We start from the raw sequence: 15,152 nt of genomic DNA, 5'->3' as shown, positions 1-15,152 counted from the left end.
TTACCTTTTGTCTAACAGGAACCATTCTACATTTTACCATTATATCTCTTACAAAAATTACTATGGTTGTATTATAGTAAAAGTGTAGTAATCATGGTAAATTGGTGTATTGATTACCATTTGTAAAACCATGAGTTTACCACAAAACCTATGGTGTGTGTGTTTGTGTGTGTGTGTGTGGGGGGGGGGGGGGTTGGTCTATGTGGTTTATGGGGACATGAATAGTGTATAATGACATGTTTATTATGCTATAAAGGTGGTTTACGGGGACACAGACAGTGTCCCCATAAACGGAAAAGCTAAAAAAAACATACTAAATGGTAGTTTTTCATAGATTAAAGACTAGCAACAGGTTTTTGTGACATTGGGGTTAGGGACTGGGGTAGGCTGTGCAGGCTGGCATGAACAGGTTATGTGTTCAGTGTGGATGATGTGTTATGATACCGCATCTTTTCAGATGGGGCTTGTGCTGTGTAGACGGACACAAATGTGTACAATTTCAAACAAAGTTCAAAGAATTAAAAATAAAAGTGATTAAAAACTTATTTGAGATGAAAAAGTGATGAAAATACTTATTTTAGATAAACATCTGGAGGAGAATAGAATTTTCTACTGTTATTTCATATTATCACAAAAACGAATAGCACTTTAATCTATAAATAGTGCTCTACCAGTGGTAAATGACAAACATTAACCATAAATTCTGTCAATATTACTTGCAATAAGGCTAAAGTAATCATCTGTAAACAATATTAAATAAATTTGTATGACTGCATTGGTTTAAAGATACGAATAATACAGCGGGTCCACTAGACCCACAAACATTGTCTAAGTAACAGAAATATGAACACCACACGAGGGTTAAACGGCCGTAGCTCCGGCGCACTAAGTCCCAGGACTTCGCCCGTCGGGTCGGTTGCTCTACCCGAGGGGAGATTTCCAACGAGCCAACCCGCATCTCTCTAACCCTAAGCACGGCCGAGATACGGAGTACCACCCATAGCCAGCATCCTAAACTCCAGCAACCGCATATCCAGCATCCTGAACTCCAGCATCCGCATATCCAGCATCCTAAACTCCAGCATCCGCATATCCAGCATCCTAAACTCCAGCATCCGCATATCCAGCATCCTAAACTCCAGCATCCGCATATCCAGCATCCTAAACTCCAGCATCCAAAAGTCCAGCATCCTAAACTCCAGCATCCGCATAGCCAGCATCCTAAACTCCAGCATCCGCATAGCCAGCATCCTAAACTCCAGCATCCGCATAGCCAGCATCCAAAACTCCAGCATCCGCATAGCCAGCATCCAAAACTCCAGCATCCGCATAGCCAGCATCCAAAACTCCAGCATCCGCATAGCCAGCATCCAAAACTCCAGCATCCGCATATCCAGCATCCTAAACTCCAGCATCCGCATATCCAGCATCCTAAACTCCAGCATCCTAAACTCCAGCATCCAAAAGTCCAGCATCCTAAACTCCAGCATCCAAAAGTCCAGCATCCTAAACTCCAGCATCCAAAAGTCCAGCATCCTAAACTCCAGCATCCAAAAGTCCAGCATCCTAAACTCCAGCATCCAAAAGTCCAGCATCCAAAAGTCCAGCATCCAAAAGTCCAGCATCCAAAAGTCCAGCATCCTAAACTCCAGCATCCAAAAGTCCAGTATCCTAAACTCCAGCATCCAAAAGTCCAGCATCCTAAAGTCCAGCATCCAAAACTCCAGCATCCTAAACTCCAGCATCCTAAACTCCAGCATCCTAAACTCCAGCATCCAAAAGTCCAGCATCCTAAACTCCAGCATCCAAAAGTCCAGCATCCAAAACTCCAGCATCCAAAAGTCCAGCATCCTAAACTCCAGCATCCTAAACTCCAGCATCCATAAGTCCAGCATCCCAAACTCCAGCATCCAAAAGTCCAGCATCCCAAACTCCAGCATCCAAAAGTCCAGCATCCTAAACTCCAGCATCCAAAAGTCCAGCATCCTAAACTCCAGCATCCGCATAGCCAGCATCCGCATAGCCAGCATCCAAAAGTCCAGCATCCTAAACTCCAGCATCCGCAGAGCCAGCATCCTAAACTCCAGCATCCGCATAGCCAGCATCCAAAACTTCAGCATCCGCATAGCCAGCATCCAAAACTCCAGCATCCGCATAGCCAGCATCCAAAACTCCAGCATCCGCATAGCCAGCATCCAAAACTCCAGCATCCGCATAGCCAGCATCCTAAACTCCAGTATCCTAAACTCCAGCATCCGCATATCCAGCATCCTAAACTCCAGCATCCTAAACTCCAGTATCCTAAACTCCAGCATCCGCATATCCAGCATCCTAAACTCCAGCATCCGCATATCCAGCATCCTAAACTCCAGCAACCGCATATCCAGCATCCTGAACTCCAGCATCCGCATATCCAGCATCCTAAACTCCAGCATCCGCATATCCAGCATCCTAAACTCCAGCATCCGCATATCCAGCATCCTAAACTCCAGCATCCGCATATCCAGCATCCTAAACTCCAGCATCCAAAAGTCCAGCATCCTAAACTCCAGCATCCGCATAGCCAGCATCCTAAACTCCAGCATCCGCATAGCCAGCATCCTAAACTCCAGCATCCGCATAGCCAGCATCCAAAACTCCAGCATCCGCATAGCCAGCATCCAAAACTCCAGCATCCGCATAGCCAGCATCCAAAACTCCAGCATCCGCATAGCCAGCATCCAAAACTCCAGCATCCGCATAGCCAGCGTCCAAAACTCCAGCATCCGCATAGCCAGCGTCCAAAACTCCAGCATCCACATATCCAGTGTCCTAAACTCCAGTATCCAAAATTCCAGCATCCGCATATCCAGTATCCAAAACTCCAGCATCCGCATATCCAGTATCCTAAACTCCAGTATCCTAAACTCCAGCATCCGCATATCCAGTATCCTAAACTCCAGCATCCTAAACTCCAGCATCCTAAACTCCAGCATCCGCATTTCCAGCATCCTAAACTCCAGCATCCGCATATCCAGCATCCTAAACTCCAGCATCCGCATATCCAGCATCCTAAACTCCAGCATCCAAATATCCAGCATCCTAAACTCCAGCATCCGCATATCCAGCATCCTAAACTCCAGCATCCGCATATCCAGCATCCTAAACTCCAGCATCCGTATATCCAGCATCCTAAACTCCAGCATCCAAAAGTCCAGCATCCTAAACTCCAGCATCCGCATAGCCAGCATCCAAAACTCCAGCATCCGCATAGCCAGCATCCAAAACTCCAGCATCCGCATAGCCAGCATCCAAAACTCCAGCATCCGTATAGCCAGCATCCTAAACTCCAGCATCCGCATAGCCAGCATCCGCAAAGCCAGCATCCTAAACTCCAGCATCCTAAACTCCAGCATCCGCATAGCCAGCATCCTAAACTCCAGCATCCAAAACTCCAGCATCCAAAACTCCAGCATCCACATAGCCAGCATCCTAAACTCCAGCATCCGCATAGCCAGCATCCGCATAGCCAGCATCCTAAACTCCAGCATCCTAAACTCCAGCATCCGCATAGCCAGCATCCTAAACTCCAGCATCCGCATAGCCAGCATCCTAAACTCCAGCATCCGCATAGCCAGCATCCTAAACTCCAGCATCCGCATAGCCAGCATCCTAAACTCCAGCATCCGCATGTCCAGCATCCTAAACTTCAGCATCCGCATGTCCAGCATCCTAAACTCCAGCATCCGCATGTCCATCATCCTAAACTCCAGCATCCGCATGTCCAGCATCCTAAACTCCAGCATCCTAAACTCCAGCATCCGCATAGCCAGCATCCTAAACTCCAGCATCCGCATAGCCAGCATCCTAAACTCCAGCATCCGTATAGCCAGCATCCTAAACTCCAGCATCCTAAACTCCAGCATCCGCATAGCCAGCATCCTAAACTCCAGCATCCGCATAGCCAGCATCCTAAACTCCAGCATCCGCATAGCCAGCATCCTAAACTCCAGTATCCAAAATTCCAGCATCCGCATATCCAGCATCCTAAACTCCAGCATCCGCATAGCCAGCATCCTAAACTCCAGCATCCGCATGTCCAGCATCCTAAACTCCAGCATCCGCATAGCCAGCATCCTAAACTCCAGCATCCTAAACTCCAGCATCCGCATAGCCAGCATCCTAAACTCCAGCATCCTAAACTCCAGCATCCGCAACTCCAGCATCCGCATAGCCAGCGTCCTAAACTCCAGCATCCTAAACTCCAGCGTCCTAAACTCCAGCATCCGCATATCCAGTGTCCTAAACTCCAGCATCCGCATATCCAGTGTCCTAAACTCCAGCATCCTAAACTCCAGCATCCGCAGAGCCAGCATCCTAAACTCCAGCATCCGCATAGCCAGCATCCTAAACTCCAGCATCCGCATAGCCAGCATCCTAAACTCCAGCATCCGCATAGCCAGCATCCTAAACTCCAGCATCCTAAACTCCAGCATCCTAAACTCCAGCATCCGCATAGCCAGCATCCTAAACTCCAGCATCCGCATAGCCAGCATCCTAAACTCCAGCATCCGCATAGCCAGCATCCTAAACTCCAGCATCCGCATAGCCAGCATCCTAAACTCCAGCATCCGCATAGCCAGCATCCTAAACTCCAGCATCCTAAACTCCAGCATCCTAAACTCCAGCTTCCGCATAGCCAGCATCCTAAACTCCAGCATCCTAAACTCCAGCATCCGCAACTCCAGCATCCGCATAGCCAGCATCCTAAACTCCAGCATCCTAAACTCCAGCATCCTAAACTCCAGCGTCCTAAACTCCAGCATCCGCATGTCTAGTGTCCTAAACTCCAGCATCCGCATATCCAGCGTCCTAAACTCCAGCATCCGCATAGCCAGCATCCTAAACTCCAGCATCCGCATAGCCAGCATCCAAAACTCCAGCATCCGCATAGCCAGCATCCTAAACTCCAGCATCCGCATAGCCAGCATCCAAAACTCCAGCATCCGCATAGCCAGCATCCAAAACTCCAGCATCTGCATAGCCAGCATCCAAAACTCCAGCATCCGCATAGCCAGCATCCAAAACTCCAGCATCCGCATAGCCAGCATCCTAAACTCCAGTATCCTAAACTCCAGCATCCGCATATCCAGCATCCTAAACTCCAGCATCCTAAACTCCAGTATCCTAAACTCCAGCATCCGCATATCCAGCATCCTAAACTCCAGCATCCGCATAGCCAGCATCCAAAACTCCAGCATCCGCATAGCCAGCATCCAAAACTCCAGCATCCGCATAGCCAGCATCCAAAACTCCAGCATCCGCATAGCCAGCATCCTAAACTCCAGTATCCTAAACTCCAGCATCCGCATATCCAGCATCCTAAACTCCAGCATCCTAAACTCCAGTATCCTAAACTCCAGCATCCGCATATCCAGCATCCTAAACTCCAGCATCCGCATATCCAGCATCCTAAACTCCAGCATCCGCATATCCAGCATCCTGAACTCCAGCATCCGCATATCCAGCATCCTAAACTCCAGCATCCGCATATCCAGCATCCTAAACTCCAGCATCCGCATATCCAGCATCCTAAACTCCAGCATCCGCATATCCAGCATCCTAAACTCCAGCATCCAAAAGTCCAGCATCCTAAACTCCAGCATCCGCATAGCCAGCATCCTAAACTCCAGCATCCGCATAGCCAGCATCCTAAACTCCAGCATCCGCATAGCCAGCATCCTAAACTCCAGCATCCGCATAGCCAGCATCCAAAACTCCAGCATCCGCATAGCCAGCATCCAAAACTCCAGCATCCGCATAGCCAGCATCCAAAACTCCAGCATCCGCATATCCAGTATCCTAAACTCCAGCATCCTAAACTCCAGCATCCTAAACTCCAGCATCCGCATATCCAGCGTCCTAAACTCCAGCATCCGCATAGCCAGCATCCAAAACTCCAGCATCCGCATAGCCAGCATCCTAAACTCCAGCATCTGCATAGCCAGCATCCAAAACTCCAGCATCCGCATAGCCAGCATCCAAAACTCCAGCATCCGCATAGCCAGCATCCTAAACTCCAGTATCCTAAACTCCAGCATCCGCATATCCAGTTTCCTAAACTCCAGTATCCTAAACTCCAGCATCCGCATATCCAGTATCCTAAACTCCAGCATCCTAAACTCCAGCATCCTAAACTCCAGCATCCTAAACTCCAGCATCCGCATATCCAGCGTCCTAAACTCCAACATCCGCATAGCCAGCATCCAAAACTCCAGCATCCGCATAGCCAGCATCCTAAACTCCAGCATCCGCATAGCCAGCATCCAAAACTCCAGCATCCGCATAGCCAGCATCCAAAACTCCAGCATCTGCATAGCCAGCATCCAAAACTCCAGCATCCGCATAGCCAGCATCCAAAACTCCAGCATCCGCATAGCCAGCATCCTAAACTCCAGTATCCTAAACTCCAGCATCCGCATATCCAGCATCCTAAACTCCAGCATCCTAAACTCCAGTATCCTAAACTCCAGCATCCGCATATCCAGCATCCTAAACTCCAGCATCCGCATAGCCAGCATCCAAAACTCCAGCATCCGCATAGCCAGCATCCAAAACTCCAGCATCCGCATAGCCAGCGTCCAAAACTCCAGCATCCGCATAGCCAGCATCCAAAACTCCAGCATCCACATATCCAGTGTCCTAAACTCCAGTATCCAAAATTCCAGCATCCGCATATCCAGTATCCAAAATTCCAGCATCCGCATATCCAGTATCCTAAACTCCAGTATCCTAAACCCCAGCATCCGCATATCCAGTATCCTAAACTCCAGCATCCTAAACTCCAGCATCCTAAACTCCAGCATCCGCATATCCAGCGTCCTAAACTCCAGCATCCGCATAGCCAGCATCCAAAACTCCAGCATCCGCATAGCCAGCATCCTAAACTCCAGCATCCGCATAGCCAGCATCCAAAACTCCAGCATCCGCATAGCCAGCATCCAAAACTCCAGCATCTGCATTGCCAGCATCCAAAACTCCAGCATCCGCATAGCCAGCATCCAAAACTCCAGCATCCGCATAGCCAGCATCCTAAACTCCAGTATCCTAAACTCCAGCATCCGCATATCCAGCATCCTAAACTCCAGCATCCTAAACTCCAGTATCCTAAACTCCAGCATCCGCATATCCAGCATCCTAAACTCCAGCATCCGCATAGCCAGCATCCAAAACTCCAGCATCCGCATAGCCAGCATCCAAAACTCCAGCATCCGCATAGCCAGCATCCAAAACTCCAGCATCCGCATAGCCAGCATCCAAAACTCCAGCATCCGCATAGCCAGCATCCTAAACTCCAGTATCCTAAACTCCAGCATCCGCATATCCAGCATCCTAAACTCCAGCATCCTAAACTCCAGTATCCTAAACTCCAGCATCCGCATATCCAGCATCCTAAACTCCAGCATCCGCATATCCAGCATCCTAAACTCCAGCATCCGCATATCCAGCATCCTGAACTCCAGCATCCGCATATCCAGCATCCTAAACTCCAGCATCCTAAACTCCAGCATCCGCATATCCAGCATCCTAAACTCCAGCATCCGCATATCCAGCATCCTAAACTCCAGCATCCAAAAGTCCATCATCCTAAACTCCAGCATCCGCATAGCCAGCATCCTAAACTCCAGCATCCGCATAGCCAGCATCCTAAACTCCAGCATCCGCATAGCCAGCATCCAAAACTCCAGCATCCGCATAGCCAGCATCCAAAACTCCAGCATCCGCATAGCCAGCATCCAAAACTCCAGCATCCGCATAGCCAGCATCCAAAACTCCAGCATCCGCATAGCCAGCGTCCAAAACTCCAGCATCCGCATAGCCAGCGTCCAAAACTTCAGCATCCACATATCCAGTGTCCTAAACTCCAGTATCCAAAATTCCAGCATCCGCATATCCAGTATCCAAAATTCCAGCATCCGCATATCCAGTTTCCTAAACTCCAGTATCCTAAACTCCAGCATCCGCATATCCAGTATCCTAAACTCCAGCATCCTAAACTCCAGCATCCTAAACTCCAGCATCCGCATATCCAGCGTCCTAAACTCCAACATCCGCATAGCCAGCATCCAAAACTCCAGCATCCGCATAGCCAGCATCCTAAACTCCAGCATCCGCATAGCCAGCATCCAAAACTCCAGCATCCGCATAGCCAGCATCCAAAACTCCAGCATCTGCATAGCCAGCATCCAAAACTCCAGCATCCGCATAGCCAGCATCCAAAACTCCAGCATCCGCATAGCCAGCATCCTAAACTCCAGTATCCTAAACTCCAGCATCCGCATATCCAGCATCCTAAACTCCAGCATCCTAAACTCCAGTATCCTAAACTCCAGCATCCGCATATCCAGCATCCTAAACTCCAGCATCCGCATAGCCAGCATCCAAAACTCCAGCATCCGCATAGCCAGCATCCAAAACTCCAGCATCCGCATAGCCAGCGTCCAAAACTCCAGCATCCGCATAGCCAGCATCCAAAACTCCAGCATCCACATATCCAGTGTCCTAAACTCCAGTATCCAAAATTCCAGCATCCGCATATCCAGTATCCAAAATTCCAGCATCCGCATATCCAGTATCCTAAACTCCAGTATCCTAAACCCCAGCATCCGCATATCCAGTATCCTAAACTCCAGCATCCTAAACTCCAGCATCCTAAACTCCAGCATCCGCATATCCAGCGTCCTAAACTCCAGCATCCGCATAGCCAGCATCCAAAACTCCAGCATCCGCATAGCCAGCATCCTAAACTCCAGCATCCGCATAGCCAGCATCCAAAACTCCAGCATCCGCATAGCCAGCATCCAAAACTCCAGCATCTGCATAGCCAGCATCCAAAACTCCAGCATCCGCATAGCCAGCATCCAAAACTCCAGCATCCGCATAGCCAGCATCCTAAACTCCAGTATCCTAAACTCCAGCATCCGCATATCCAGCATCCTAAACTCCAGCATCCTAAACTCCAGTATCCTAAACTCCAGCATCCGCATATCCAGCATCCTAAACTCCAGCATCCGCATAGCCAGCATCCAAAACTCCAGCATCCGCATAGCCAGCATCCAAAACTCCAGCATCCGCATAGCCAGCATCCAAAACTCCAGCATTCGCATAGCCAGCATCCAAAACTCCAGCATCCGCATAGCCAGCATCCTAAACTCCAGTATCCTAAACTCCAGCATCCGCATATCCAGCATCCTAAACTCCAGCATCCTAAACTCCAGTATCCTAAACTCCAGCATCCGCATATCCAGCATCCTAAACTCCAGCATCCGCATATCCAGCATCCTAAACTCCAGCATCCGCATATCCAGCATCCTGAACTCCAGCATCCGCATATCCAGCATCCTAAACTCCAGCATCCGCATATCCAGCATCCTAAACTCCAGCATCCGCATATCCAGCATCCTAAACTCCAGCATCCGCATATCCAGCATCCTAAACTCCAGCATCCAAAAGTCCAGCATCCTAAACTCCAGCATCCGCATAGCCAGCATCCTAAACTCCAGCATCCGCATAGCCAGCATCCTAAACTCCACCATCCGCATAGCCAGCATCCAAAACTCCAGCATCCGCATAGCCAGCATCCAAAACTCCAGCATCCGCATAGCCAGCATCCAAAACTCCAGCATCCGCATAGCCAGCATCCAAAACTCCAGCATCCGCATAGCCAGCGTCCAAAACTCCAGCATCCGCATATCCAGCGTCCAAAACTCCAGCATCCACATATCCAGTGTCCTAAACTCCAGTATCCAAAATTCCAGCATCCGCATATCCAGTATCCAAAATTCCAGCATCCGCATATCCAGTATCCTAAACTCCAGTATCCTAAACTCCAGCATCCGCATATCCAGTATCCTAAACTCCAGCATCCTAAACTCCAGCATCCGCATATCCAGCATCCTAAACTCCAGCATCCGCATATCCAGCATCCTAAACTCCAGCATCCGCATATCCAGCATCCTAAACTCCAGCATCCGCATATCCAGCATCCTAAACTCCAGCATCCTCATATCCAGCATCCTAAACTCCAGCATCCGCATATCCAGCATCCTAAACTCCAGCATCCGCATATCCAGCATCCTAAACTCCAGCATCCGCATATCCAGCATCCTAAACTCCAGCATCCGCATATCCAGCATCCTAAACTCCAGCATCCGCATATCCAGCATCCTAAACTCCAGCATCTAAAAGTCCAGCATCCTAAACTCCAGCATCCGCATAGCCAGCATCCTAAACTCCAGCATCCTCATAGCCAGCATCCTAAACTCCAGCATCCGCATAGCCAGCATCCTAAACTCCAGCATCCGCATATCCAGCATCCTAAACTCCAGCATCCGCATATCCAGCATCCTAAACTCCAGCATCCGCATATCCAGCATCCTAAACTCCAGCATCCGCATATCCAGCATCCTAAACTCCAGCATCCGCATAGCCAGCATCCTAAACTCCAGCATCCGCATAGCCAGCATCCTAAACTCCAGCATCCGCATAGCCAGCATCCTAAACTCCAGCATCCGCATAGCCAGCATCCTAAACTCCAGCATCCGCATATCCAGCATCCTAAACTCCAGCATCCGCATATCCAGCATCCTAAACTCCAGCATCCGCATATCCAGCATCCTAAACTCCAGCAACCGCATATCCAGCATCCTAAACTCCAGCATCCAAAAGTCCAGCATCCTAAACTCCAGCATCCAAAAGTCCAGCATCCTAAACTCCAGCATCCAAAAGTCCAGCATCCTAAACTCCAGCATCCAAAAGTCCAGCATCCTAAACTCCAGCATCCTAAACTCCAGCATCCTAAACTCCAGCATCCAAAAGTCCAGCATCCCAAACTCCAGCATCCAAAAGTCCAGCATCCCAAACTCCAGCATCCAAAAGTCCAGCATCCCAAACTCCAGCATCCAAAAGTCCAGCATCCCAAACTCCAGCATCCGCATATCCAGCATCCTAAACTCCAGCATCCGCATATCCAGCATCCTAAACTCCAGCATCCTAAACTCCAGCATCCAAAAGTCCAGCATCCTAAACTCCAGCATCCAAAAGTCCAGCATCCTAAACTCCAGCATCCAAAAGTCCAGCATCCTAAACTCCAGCATCCAAAAGTCCAGCATCCTAAACTCCAGCATCCAAAAGTCCAGCATTCAAAAGTCCAGCATCCAAAAGTCCAGCATCCAAAAGTCCAGCATCCAAAAGTCCAGCATCCTAAACTCCAGCATCCAAAAGTCCAGCATCCTAAACTCCAGCATCCAAAAGTCCAGCATCCTAAACTCCAGCATCCAAAACTCCAGCATCCTAAACTCCAGCATCCTAAACTCCAGCATCCTAAACTCCAGCATCCAAAAGTCCAGCATCCTAAACTCCAGCATCCAAAAGTCCAGCATCCTAAACTCCAGCATCCAAAAGTCCAGCATCCTAAACTCCAGCATCCTAAACTCCAGCGTCCTAAACTCCAGCATCCGCATAGCCAGCGTCCTAAACTCCAGCCTCCGCATATCCAGCGTCCTAAACTCCAGCATCCAAAACTCCAGCATCCGCATATCCAGCATCCAAAACTCCAGCATCCGCATATCCAGCATCCTAAACTCCAGCATCCGCATAGCCAGCATCCTAAACTCCAGCATCCGCATAGTAAGGCCATTTAGGGGTTTCGTGGGATTTTCGCCCATTCAAATAAATTGCCATTGTCCACGTAGTGGGTCCGTTGGACCGCTCCCCTTTCGTGGTCACCCGTTTGCCCTTTAACTTGATGGCTATGTGTCGTTTTACCCTTACCGGCCTGTAAGGACCCCAAGACCCCCACTATTGTTGAAATGGACACCACCAGGGGCACCCTCGAGCCGTGGGCTACGTGGCCGCAGACCACCAAGCCTTTATTTGTCCGTGGGGGCTTTTTTTGCATTGGGGGTCTTCTCTCCCTGCCCACCAAACCATTATTTTACCCACTTACCTATTGTTGTTGTTCATCGAGGCCGTGAAAGCGCTATTATGCCCAGATGCCAATTAAACCTTCTTCATAGTCTTCCTCATCGCCCACAGAGCCGCTATAATGCCCACTGACCCATTATTGGTCACCAAGCCCTTTTTTGTCCAGGAGGGCTTCATTTGCATTGGGGGTCTTACCCCCCCTGCCCACCAAAGCATTATTTTATCCACTTACCTATTATTGCTCTTCATCGGGGCCGTGAAAGCGCTATTATGCCCAGATGCCAATTGAACCTTCTTCATAGTCTTCCTCGTCGCCCACAGAGCCACTATAATGCCCACTGACCCTTTAGTAGTCTTCATCATTGCCGCAGAGCAAGCGTTCCGCCCTGTTGCCATTCAACCTAACTCGGCGGCCTTTGGAACGGCACGGTGCGTCCGTTCCGGCGACGACCACGGGGCCTGTATGAAAATAACATTGATTTAATGGGAAACTGTTCGATCTCCCGTACGCGCCGGGAACGTGCTACGTGTTCGGGACTTTGCTTTTCGTGACGTGCGGAGAATCGTCTCTCGTTGCCCCAGGGCACGGGCCTCTGGGTCTTTCCGGGGCCAAGTTTGGCAGGACGCGGCCCTGGATCCGAACGCCTCCGGACGGTCGTTCGAGGGCCCGAACGTTACCTCTGCGTCCGTTTTCGGGGCCCAGGAAGCCTCCCGGAGCAGCTCGGCGAACGAAAATGTGTGAAAATGGCAAACAAGTGTAAATGGGGATCGGGCACATTAGCGGCTTAACGGACACGGCAAGGAAAAGTCCGACGGTCTATATCTTTCGGTATGTCACGCTGGGAGCGAGGAAGGGTCGGCGCGCGACGTTCGGCACTCCCACGCGATTCGAAAGCGCACGACCCTCCGATTCGGAACCTCGTCGAAATGGTCTGGGTGCGTAAGAGCACAAGACAACTTTGAAGAGGTTTTTGATGTTTTTTGCCTAAAACGTCGCAACATCCCCTTTTCGACACCTGCCGTCAATATGTCGCCCGGTGGCCCGGGACTTGCCGAGTCATGCGATTTGGGGCCTGCGGAACCTTCCCGAAAAAAGCCGCGTTCAATTTACGGCCATTCTCTTCCGTAGCGGCTACGTTGACGCGCTCCGATCGTTATGATTTTTGAGTATGTTTATCGTCAATAGTCCCTGACGCGCCCCATGCGACGGCGTTATCCTGCGACCTCGTTTAGGCGCCTCTATGGCCGAAAAGATTGGCAAAGACCGCGAAGGCATACTGGGATAAATCGGGGTCGGGCGATCTCCCGCGCGGGCGAGAAAGGACGCTCGAGTCCGGAACTCCCCGCTCCCGTAATGTGGCACGCCACCGTCTACGTGTCAAAATTGCATCGGTGCTGGGTTTACCCCAGCCGACTTGCCAACCCTAGCCCTAACCCTAGTTTTAAGTCCATGTCCAATTTATTCCGATTGCGCGTGGGCGATCCCCCGCATGTCTCAGGGAGGTTCTGTAGGGCCAAGCTTGACGTATGAGTACCGCCTCTGTCCTGACATGCGACAGGCACTGTTTGGGGTGTGTGCTATCACGTTTAGGGGTTGACATGTCAGTGAACGTGTTCTTGACCGTGGACCCGTTTTTGAAAATTAATTGGTTTAATGTGTGTTTTGCAGGTTTCATTCACATTTAACAGTTTCAGATGTTGAAACATGTGTGTTTGCAGTCTTTTAAACCATCTGATGTAGGCCTTGCATCCATGTGAGCTGACTTTGACCTTTGGCCTTTGCATTGTAGCTATGTGCTTTTGTGTTTGTCAGGTTTCATTCAAATGTAACACTCTCAGATGTTGAAGCATGTGTGTTTGCAGTCTCACTTTTGTCTTTTACACCATCTATTGTAGGCCTTGCATCCATGTGAGCTTACTTTGACCTTTGGCCTTTGCATTGTAGCTATGTGCTTGTGTGTTTTGCAGGCTTCATTCACATTTAACCACATTTACTTTGACCTTTGCACTCTCAGATGTTAGGACTTTTTGTTACCATGTAGGCCACAAACAGATTTTTTGTTACCATGTAGGCCACAAAAGGATTTTTCTACCACGTAGGCCATGAAATTAATTCTTACACCACGTAGGCCAGGAAAATGATTTTTTTTTACCACGTAGGCCACGAACCATGTTTTGCTGCCCACTTTCCCATTAGATAAAGCATTGGCCATTTTCCCTCAGGTTTGACCATATCCCCATTAGCTCAACGTCACGACTCTGAATCTCCATCTTACGACTACATTTACGATGGCCGTCGACCAGTGTCCCCTGTGCCACAGGGACTACGCACAGCTCAGCCAGCACCTGCGGGTAACCCACAAGGTTATGAACGTGACGGAGCGCAAGCTTCTCCTGGCCCTGGAATCGGGCATGGTGAACGTGCGGGTCGGCGTTTGCCCCGTTCCGGGATGCTTCCGGGAGTCGAATCGGCTGGACCGGCACCTGAAGAGCCACACCGAGCTGTCGGCGACAGCGCGGAGGAACGCGATGGCGGCCTGCAAACGCAAGAAAATCCTGCAGGACCTGGCCGAGCTGAGGGCCTCCAACCCGGAGGTCCAAATGGCCTCCTCGCTGGATTTGGACGAGCCCAATTCTGAAGGGGAGAAGGAGGTTCCAGCCGAGGAGGAGGAGGAGGTCTGTGAGAACCGGGGCTGCAAGACCAAGGTGTCTCAGCTGGCTGAGGAGAACGCAGATCTGAGAAACCAGGTGGAAACTCTGGCCAGCACACTGAGGGAGGTGTCCCGGCGCTACAGATCCCTGCAGCGGCAAAGGGGAAAGAAGCCCTCCGACCAGCTAAAGAGGGTGACCAAGCAGCTCCTGCGATCGTTCCAGAGGGAGGACGAGGACGAGGACGAGGATGCTGTGCCTCCCACTCCACCGACGGAGGGCACCTCATCATCACAGCCGACCTCATCGGCTGTGCTCAGCCCCCAGCTGCACTCCTCCCAGCGCTCCTCCACCCCCCAGCGCTCCTCCACCTCCCAGCGAGCCAGGAGCGAGAGCCCGCCGCACTTCCCCGAGTAAGGACTTCTAGTGAGTTGGTGTCAAAAATGCCATTCATTTAGTCTGCCAAAGTACCCATAGTGGTGGCGAGGGATCGTACTGAGTTTGTGTCAACCATGGACGCGTTAAACCGGTTACAGAAT

General features: G+C 50.2%; 1 long non-coding RNA gene across 1 annotated transcript in view; it reads left to right on the top strand.

The window, feature by feature from the left end:
• The window catches only part of LOC141280717 (uncharacterized), a 136,302-nt gene that overhangs the window by 32,354 nt on the left and 88,796 nt on the right, over positions 1–15,152 (top strand). The window lies entirely within an intron of this gene.

Source organism: Paramisgurnus dabryanus, chromosome 14 (genome assembly GCF_030506205.2).
Source record: "Paramisgurnus dabryanus chromosome 14, PD_genome_1.1, whole genome shotgun sequence".
Classification (NCBI taxonomy): Eukaryota; Metazoa; Chordata; class Actinopteri; order Cypriniformes; family Cobitidae; genus Paramisgurnus; species Paramisgurnus dabryanus.
Note: the sequence above shows the minus strand (reverse complement) of the source record. Positions and strands in the feature narration are given on the sequence as shown.